The sequence below is a fragment of the Triticum dicoccoides genome, chromosome 4B (assembly GCF_002162155.2).
Source record: "Triticum dicoccoides isolate Atlit2015 ecotype Zavitan chromosome 4B, WEW_v2.0, whole genome shotgun sequence".
Classification (NCBI taxonomy): domain Eukaryota; kingdom Viridiplantae; phylum Streptophyta; class Magnoliopsida; order Poales; family Poaceae; genus Triticum; species Triticum dicoccoides.
In genome coordinates this window covers 140,682,991-140,693,506 of record NC_041387.1, presented here as the reverse complement: position 1 = coordinate 140,693,506, position 10,516 = coordinate 140,682,991, and positions in this window count along the sequence as shown.

Sequence of the window (10,516 nt, the reverse complement as noted above, 5' to 3'; positions counted from 1 at the left end):
TATAGTTACCTCTCGATGATGAATGAAATGATGTATAGTGGGTATTCTATATGTGCATTTTGTTCTACAAAAACTCGGTAAAAGTTTGCAAGGTTCGACTTTTCAATAAAGCTAAACGAAGGGAGGAACATGCATCAATTGCTAACAGTCATGCGGAATATTTGTGTGTCGGAGGAGTGCCTATTCTGTCAAATGGCATGGCAAAACTGACACTGTTGGATGCCGGTCTGACGTTTCTATCGACGTTCATCAGGAAACGGCTTGTGGCGAACATTTCTTAAATATGATTTATGGACACATGCATTGCAATGATCCGTGCCTCCTCTGTGTCACGCACACACACACACCCTCACGAGTCATGACTCTGCCCAGTCTTCTCGCACCCACCGTATATCTTTAGGTAGACATATATGTGCTCTTCACACCCTACCCTCGGAATTTCTAAAAAATAAAAGACGTCACACACCTTTTTTTAACTCACACGTCACACATTTATACTACTACTCTTGTGGCGAACGTTCTTTGGGCGTAGTATATTGTACTCTCACGAAGAGAAACGGTGCACACATGCACTAGTTCTCTCACACCCACGTGTGGGTATACGTAGGAGCGCATTTTGTTTGAAGCTAGGAGCGCATTTGTTTACAAAGAGGCATCCCAACTAACATTTTGAATTGTCTAGTTTTCAACTTCATGGAGGGTCGGGGACCACATGTGAATGATACAGTACATAGTGTGTCCTGGACAAGGTGATTTGATAGTGCGACCTGGAAGCAGTGGCACATTATGGATCAAGTTTTATTTTTACTTGAACTTTAATGAAAATAGTGGTTCACACGTATTCAATTTAATGACGATTGCTACAACAAAATCACTCCACTATATATATATAAGTTGGACCCTTGGTGCTTGCTTTACTACGGTTCCTCTCTTTCACTCTCTCATGCTCTCCAGATCTAAACAAGAAATAGGTGGCCACACTCTCTCTCTGCTCACTGATGGTCACAGATCCGGCCGGACCACCTCGGTTGGGGCAGGGGTGTAGGTGCATCATTCATGCAGTCGTCAGCGGCGAGGGAGGAGACCAACAGCTGCATGCACGTCTCGATCACAGGCTTGTTGTTCTCTCTGATACAACGCCGACTTGGGAGGTCCTCTAACCCCTTCTTCCTCCCTGCGGTATTGTGGCCAAGATGCGTCCTCTTTACACCGTCTTTGCCACATCCCGACGACCCTTAGGTATGTCTTCCTTCGAAACCGGCCTTGCTCTACTGGCCCAGCTCCCCACGTGGCTGCATGTGGATCTTTTTCTACTTCCATCGACTGTTCCAAAGCCACCTAGACTTTTACTGTTATTAGAGGTAAAGCTAGTTCACACAGTGGAATCTAAGACTTGGTTCAAACATGGAAGAAAGTGGGAAAGTTGTAAAATGAATCTAGGACTTGGTTCTAAGAGGAAACGAGGAAAAGTTGTAGACACTGGTTACCCAACCGGTCTCTTGGTTGAAAAGGGGAAGAAAGCAGGGTGGATGGCGAAGGGTGGGGGGAAGTGGACATGTCTCTTGGTCAAAAAAGGAAAGAAAGTGAGGGTTGTTGGGGGGGCAACGCAAATGAGAACGAGCATGTCTAGATTTCATGTGCTGACATAGGAAAATGTCACCGAGGAAATCAAAAAATGGGACAAATGCAGACATGATGTCTGAATGTTTGCCACTCTCGGCAACCACATCTGCCTCACCACTTTATGCCCCTACTGTCCCTATGCCCTTATCGCTACCGTAAATGTAAAATCACATGATACATGAAGCAAGGCCACCTAATGTCGCTATTAAGTAATGCTGATGTCAGTCTAGTGCCATAGATAAATTGAAGCAATGACACCGCCATTTTATGAAGTGCTTCCATCTTGCTTTATTTCCCATGAATTGTGTTTTTGCACTTACACTTAAATCTCACACCAGTAACATTGCTTCATCCCAGTGGAACTGCACAAATTTGATTGCACATTTATGACCATGTGCTACTCTCATGACAGTAGTACTAATGCTATTGTTCAACATGTTAATCTAGTGGCAGTGCTGATGTGATGCTACTTCTTGCTTAGTGGCACCTTTTCATATTGTCAATGTAGTGCCAGTTATAACACAATATATGTTGTTGTTAATCATATGCCACTTAAAATAACTGTCACTACTTAAATAACCATATTTCATATTTGTGCAAACAGGGATGTCTGTCTCCATATCATTTCTATTTGTGCAATCAGGAGTACACACCTCAATTTTAGTAGAACTGCACAAAATCAGATGGCTATTCCTAGCTTTTGTCGTCTAACCACCCGTGTTGCAGGTATTCCTACATTGGTAGTAACTAGGTAGAATGACCAACGGAATCTACAAGAAGCTGACTCGTACGTTTACTTCCTGATTGCAGTGCAGGGACAAGCAAAAACAAGCATTGTGTACTAGTCGGGAATGCACTTTTTCAAAGATCAAGGATGAACAGAGGATTAGCTGGCATGGCTGCGCAGAGGTTTTTGGGACATTTGCACGGACAAGAGGCATTGTGGTCTGCTTATTTCTGCAAATAATGGTGCTTAAATTTAGTGGAACTGCACGAGAAATTCAGATGGTCAGTCATGGACATGGTTCGTTTCAGTATTCCAAATGAGAACATAATTATAATTGGTTATTTTGGAACGAGAGAACGTAACCCTGGATGGTGGCAACAAGAAAAACTAGAGTGAACTCCAGGAAATTAAAGCGTGCCTAGGGATGCCCTTTTCTCAGAGAAGCCTTGCTTGATTTTTCCTGATTTGTAAACCTTCTCACAACTTTTTCTTTTGCGGTGAACTAGTAAATGTTGGTTATGTTCTATGAATCATTGAGATGTATAAAATTGGTAAACTTATGCTTTTGAAGTATTTTATGAAGCTGAGTTTTATGTGAATGTTCCACATGAATTGGACTAGTGTGTGAATATTTGGAATTTACATTCTTGCCTCTTTTAACTGCATGAACCACTGTAACAAGATACATAGTTGCTTATATGCCAGACAGTTGAGTGTTGCTTGTCAGCTAGTTGATAGCCGACTTTTATAGTTTTGAAGTGAGCTAAGACAATGTGCCATGTTTTGCACAACTGCTTACAAGTGAGGTAGCACCAACGGTGTTTACAAGTACTTAACCAACCTTACCTACCATATGTATACGTTGGCACACAGTTGTCGAACACGTACTGCTCGTATGATAAACCGTGACAACTTATGTCTTACCATGCCATATTACATGAAAAAACTAGTGAGGATGCATCTATTTTGGCAACAATTACGATGGTTCTCACATGATTCACAGGCACCAACAGAGTACTGCCCCCAAATGGCTCAATAATATGCAAGGTTCGGGTAATTAAACACAATCCAAACTACTTCGAAACACTAGCTGGGCCAAGTATTTCATGCCATCGATCTAATTTGCGATGGACACAATACATGCCTTGCCATGAACACCATCGAGGATGTTCGACAACATCTCAATCCTGTCAATGATGATGTTATGTACCTAGGGTAGGGTCATGGACCTATCTAGGATACCATACCCAAGGACATCCTTAGACGAAGCTACCTTCCAGTCGACCAAGAGAGACTCCACTCGACCGGCTAGAAGACACTCGACGAACCTAAAGACACTCGACTATGAAGACTCACTCGACCATCAGGAGTTCATGATCTACTCTGTATCCAAACGGTCTGTAATTAAGTAGTCTTAATGGTCATGATGACACTTTATGTAGGGCGTTACCAGTAACGCCTGGCCTTAATGTACTTTAACCCTCTTCTACGTGGGTTGGCTGGGGTCCTGGCGTCCTCTATATAAGCCACCGTGGGGCAGGTGTCTTAGAGACTTTTTGGAGAAGTTGCAATTTGTCCGATTGCCTTCATCATGGTTTCCGGTGGAGCTCTGGTCGAGGGTCGCGAGATCCATCTCGGTGTGCTCGCTTTCATCGCCGACGACTCCGCTTGGCTCCAGGAGGCACCACTCGACATCGACGCGCTCCCCGTTCGCGGGGCGACGCACTTCCGGGCGTGTGTCCGCGGCGTCCTGCTGCGGCAGCCGTCGACCCCATACCGGTCGACTCCTGTGCCGTCCTCCCTCCCTGTCTCCCGCCAGCGCAAGCGCTCCGGTCGGTCGAGGCTCCAGCGATGGGTGAGACACGCAGTGGCTCGCCAATCGGCCACCACCGAAGTCGCGGCAATTGAGCCCGACGAATCTCTCTACGGCCTGTTCGACTGGCTCCGTAGAGACTGCATCCGAGTGCGATAGCAGTGATCCAGCGGCGGAGGTCCTGATGGTCAACGGGCCTCGTAGTCCTCCCGGTTTCCCCCGCAACGACAGGATGGACGACGGGGGCGACCCCGCTCAGGCCCACGAAGAGTATCAGCCCAAGCCACTCACTTCTCAACAGAGGGAAGAACTTCGCTGCCGGAACATGGATGCCCTGCATACTCCCATTGCAAGAGAAACCCCTGAGGCTCGTGCCCTGGAAGAGGCGCGTTTGGCCAATTTGGCTGAATGCACTCGACTGGAGAACCTCCAGCGAGCACTCGACGAGCGTGCGCGTCAAGAGTACCCGACTCCAGCCGACGTTAGCTCTTTCCGCAACCGACTCAGGTATATCGAACCCCGATTCAGAATTTGGCAGCTGCAGCCCGTATAGTGGAGTCAATTCAGCCCTCTCAGTCGGAGGCTGGAAGAGGCTTGATGCAGATCAGAGATTTGCTCCGGGCGGCAGGAGATCAGAATTCAGTTGTGTCACAGTCGCGCAATAGGATTCACAGTCGATCCGTTGCTGCGAATACTGTCCAGTCGGCTCACAGTCCAAGGTCGCCTCTGAGGCGCGTGGGACGTGAAGGCCGGCGGGATCACTATGATGATCGATTTGATCATGATGACAGGCGTCGAGTGCCCACTCCTCCCCCGAGAAGTGGGTCTAACGCTCATCGGCAGCAAGATGACAGACGCCGGCTCAGTGTTGGGCGGAGAGCTCCAGTCGACCCCAGAGAGCCAGGCTTTGACGCGAGATCCTTCATTGTGCAAGGTTTGGTCGATTGGAATAGAGCTCATAGAGGTGGCCATGACAGAGATGTGCCCACAAGCAGCCGAGTCCATGTTTCAGGTCCGGAATGCTTCAGCAAAGGCATCAGAGCCCCAGTGATACCCCCCAACTTCAGGTTGGCGACTGGAGTGAGTAAGTTCACCGGAGAGTCTAAGCCTGAAACTTGGCTTGAAGACTACCGGGTGGCTGTTCAGATTGGTGGCGGTAATGATGAGGTGGTCATGAAGCATTTGCCACTTATGCTAGAGGGTTCAGCCAGGGCGTGGTTGAATCAGTTAGCTCCTAGCAACATTTACACTTGGGAAGATCTTTCCCAAGTGTTCGTCAGGACGTTCGAGGGAACTTGCAAGCGACCGGCCAGATTGACAGAGCTGCAAGTTTGCGTACAAAAGTCGAGTGAAACACTGAGAGATTACATCCAGAGATGGATCACTTTGCATCATACTGTAGAGAATGTGTCAGACCATCAAGTGGTCTGCGCCTTGAAGGATGGTGTCAAGAACAGAGAGTTGAGCCTGAAGTTTGGTCGAACTGGAGATATGACCTTGAGTCGGATGATGGAAAGAGCCACCAAGTACGCCAATGGCGAAGAAGAGGACCGACTCCGGAGTGGCAAGTACAAGCCGAGTCAGTCGGATAAAGGAAACTCCAGTCGGAAGCAAAAGCGGAAGGCCGAGCCAGCTGCTCCTGGAGAGGCTCTGGCCGTGACTCAGGGAAAATTCAAAGGGAATCCCAAAGGATCTTGGAACCCCAAGAAGGTAAAAGATAAGGAAGGTAATGACGTGATGGATCTACCGTGTCATATCCACATGAAGAAAGATGAAGAGGGTAACTTCATCTACCCAAAGCATACCACTCACCAGTGCCGGCTCTTAATCTAGCAGTTTCAAGGGAAACAGCCCAAGGACAAAGAGAAGGAGTCGGACAAGGCTGAGGACAAGGAGGACAGTGATAGAGAGTACCCTCATGTCAACTCCACTCTGTTGATTTTTGCTGATGTAGAGAGCAAAAGTCGACTGAAAGTGATCAACCATGAGGTCAATATGGTCGCCCCGGCGACACCAAACTATCTGAGATGGTCGCAAACTCCCATTACTTTCGACCAGTCTGATCACCCTACTCACATTGCCACCCCTGGGAGGCAAGCGCTGGTGGTCGACCCAGTCGTCGAAGGCACTCGACTGATGAAGGTATTGATGGATGGCGGCAGTGGATTGAATATACTGTATGCAGAGACACTCAAGGGAATGGGCATTCCGATGTCCAGGCTCAGTTCCAGCAACATGAGTTTTCACGGAGTCATCCCAGGAAAGAAGGCTGAGTCACTCGGCCAAATAGCTCTCGATGTAGTGTTCGGTGACTCGAAGCATTTCCGCAAAGAGAAGCTGACATTTGAAGTCATGGATTTCCGAAGCGCCTACCACGCTATTTTGGGAAGACCAGCCTATGCCCGCTTCATGGCTCGACCATGTTATGTGTACCTCAAGTTAAAGATGCCTGGCCCCAAAGGCGTGATCACCATCACTGGCAGCCGGAAAAAGGCAGAAGAGTGTTTCCAGAAAGGCTCAAAGATTGCGGATGACCAGATAATAGTGGTAGAGCTGGAGGAATACAAGAAGAATGCAGATCCGAGTGATTTGCTGCGGGCCAAGAAGCCTGCCACAGAGTCAGCATTTCAGTCATCTGGGGAGACGAAGCCAGTTCATATCCACCCGACTGACCCCAATGCAGCTCCGACCCATATTTCCACAACACTCGACTCTAAATAGGAAGAAGCGCTCATCCAGTTCCTCAGTGAGAACTGGGACATCTTTGCATGGAAGCCAGCTGACATGCCAGGTGTTCCCAGGGGGCTAGCTGAGCATCGCCTTAGAGTCGACTCAAAAGCGAAACCTGTTAAAGAACATCTTCGACGGTCCGCCGTTCAGAAGAAAAAAGCCATTGGCGAGGAGGTGGCTCGACTCTTTGCAGCAGAGTTCATTCGAGAGATATACCACTCCGAGTGGCTCGCCAATGTCGTCATGGTTCCCAAGAAGGACAACTCACTTCGCATGTGCATTGATTTCAAACATATCAATCGGGCCTGCCCGAAAGATCATTTTCCTCTCCCTCGCATCGACCAAATTGTCGACTCGACCGCAGGGTGCGAGAGATTGTCTTTTTTAGATGCTTATTCCGGGTATCATCAGATCCGTCTGTATGGACCTGACGAAATCAAAACAGCTTTCATCACTCCATTCGGGTGCTTCTGCTATATCACCATGCCATTCGGCCTCAAGAATGCCGGAGCCACGTTCATGAGAATGATTCAAAAGTGTTTACTCACTCAAATCAGCCGGAATGTGGAAGCGTACATGGATGATATAGTGGTCAAGTCGAGAAAGAGTTCCGACCTATTGACTGACCTAGCTGAAACATTTGCCAATCTCAGAAGGTATGATATCAAGCTCAATCCATCGAAGTGCACATTCGGTGTACCTGGCGGAAAGTTACTCGGTTTTCTCGTTTCAGAACGAGGAATCGATGCTAACCTAGAAAAAGTTGGCACCATACTCCGAATGAAACACCCTGTGCGTGTGCACGACGTCCAGAAGCTTACTGGATGCTTGGCCGCTTTAAGTCGATTCATCTCTCGCCTCGATGAAAAGGCATTGCCCCTTTACCGACTGATGAAGAAGGTAGACAAGTTCGAGTGGACTCCAGAAGCTGATGCAGCATTTGCCGAGTTAAAAACTCTGCTCTCCACCCAGCCGGTGCTTGCTGCTCCAATCAACAAAGAGCCTCTGTTGCTTTATATTGTAGCCACAGGACAAGTCGTCAGTATAGTACTTACGGTCGAGCGGGAAGAAGAAGGGAAAGCCTTCAAAGTTCAGCGCCCAGTGTATTATCTCTCTGAAGTTTTGACCCCATCGAAGCAAAGATATCCTCATTATCAGAAGCTCGTATATGGGATCTACATGACCATGAAGAAGGTTGCTCATTATTTCTCTGATCACGATATTACAGTCGTCAGCGACGCACCATTGTCAGAGATTCTGCATAACAGAGATGAAACTAGTCGAGTGGCTAAATGGGCGATTGAACTCCTTCCCCTTGATGTCAAATTCGAGGCAAAGAAAGCCATTAAGTCCCAGGCTATAGCAGATTTCCTTGCTGAGTGGATTGAGCAACAGCAGCCGACTCAAGTTCATTCGGAGCATTGGACCATGTTCTTTGATGGATCTAAGATGTTAAATGGTTCTGGTGCTGGGGTTGTTTTGGTTTCCCTCGAGGAGATAAACTCAGATATGTGCTCCAAATCCACTTTGATTCCTCCAATAATGAAGCAGAATATGAAGCACTCTTGTATGGGTTGCGCATGGCCATTTCACTCGGCGTCCGTCGCCTTATGGTCTATGGCGACTCAGATTTGGTGGTCAATCAGGTGATGAAGGAGTGGGACGTTAGAAGCCCAGCCATGACTGGATACTGCAATGCAGTGAGGAAGCTCGAAAAGAAGTTCGAAGGGTTAGAGCTCCACCACATACCCCGACTGAAAAATCAAGCAGCTAATGATTTGGCGAAGATAGGATCCAAGAGAGAAGCCATCCCCAGTGATGTGTTCTTGGAACATATCCACACTCCGTCAGTCGTAGAAGATCCTTTTAACGACGAAGCTCCACAACCTAAAAGTGTTACGGATCCGACTAGGGTTGAAGTCCCAGCAGTGGTCGACCTGATCATGGAAGTTTTAGTGCTCACTCCCGATTGGACAGTACCATATATCGCGTATATCTTGAGGAAAGAACTCCCGGAGGACGAAGAAGAGGCTCGACAGATCGTCCGTCGATCTAAGGCCTTTACCGTGATAAGGGGACAGTTGTACAGAGAAAGCGCGACTGGAGTTGGTCAGAAATGCATAAAACCAGAGGAAGGTCGAATAATCCTTGATGACATCCACTCGGGGACCTGTGGCCATCACGCGTCCTCTCGAACCATCGTGGCCAAAGCATACCGAGCCGGATTTTATTGGCCAAGAGCGAATGAAATGGCGAAAGAGATAGTCGACAAGTGCGAGGGATGTCAATTTTACTCCAATATGTCTCACAAGCCCGCGTCAGCTTTGAAGACTATACCACTCGTCTGGCCCTTTGCAGTATGGGGTTTGGATATGGTCGGTCCTTTGAGAACAGGAAGAAGTGGTTTTACCCATGTGCTGGCAGCAGTCAACCATAGCCCTGGGTCGACTATGCTTCAGTCGCTCATCCACAATCGAATGGACAGGCAGCATGAGCCAACGGTTTGATTCTCAAAGGGTTGAAACCCCGTTTGATGCGTGATCTTAAGCATGCGGCTAGTGCATGGGTCGACGAACTTCCCTCGGTGCTTTGGGGGTTAAGGACCACGCCCAACTGGTCGACTTGAAGAACTCCATTCTTCTCGGTCTACGGAGCTAAAGCTGTCTTGCTGAGTGACCTTCTCCACAATGCTCCCCGGGTCGAGCTCTACACCGAAGCTGAAGCAGAACAAGCACGACAGGATGCAGTCGACCTTTTAGAGGAAGAAAGGGAGATGGCTCTGATCAGATCGACCATTTACCAACAAGACTTGCGTCACTTCCACGCCAAAAACGTGAAGAGTCGAGCCTTCCAGGAAGGAGATTTAGTTCTCCGAGTGGATCAGCAGAAACCACACAAGCTTGCTCCTTCTTGGGAAGGTCCCTTCATCATCACCAAGGTTCTCCACAATGGAGCATACCGTCTTTACAATGTCGAGCATCAGATCGACGAGCCCCAAGCTTGGAACGCGGAGCTTCTCCGCCCCTTTTACACTTAAGTATTCACTCGGATGAGTTGTAATAAAAGTACTTCTGTAGTTTATTTATCAAAGACAAGAGCTTTATAATTTTCCCAGTAATCGTTATTTCTTTTGTCCACTCAAAACAATCCCCCAGTGGGTGGCTTGGCTGCGAATCCGATTCGCCCAAGTCTATAAAAAAAATCCTAACCGAGTGGTGAGCCAGTCTCCCACACGAAGGCTTAGCTGCGAAATCCATTTTGCCTAAGATAAACAAAATCCTACCGAGTGGTAAGCCAGCCTTCCACTCGGAGGCTTAGCTGTAGTCCAAGTACTCGCCTAAGATAAATAAAATCCTGTTGAGTGGTAAGCCAGCCTTCCACACGAAGGCTTAGCTGCGAAATCCGTTTCGCCTAAGATAAACAAAATCCTACCGAGTGGTAAGCCAGCCTTCCACTCGGAGGCTTAGCTGCAGTCCAAGTACTCGCCTAAGATAAATAAAATCCTGTCGAGTGGTAAGCCAGCCTTCCACTCGGAGGCTTAGCTGCAGTCCAAGTACTCGCCTAAGATAAACAAAATCCTGTCGAGTGATAAGCCAGCCTTCCACTCGGAGGCTTAGCTGCAG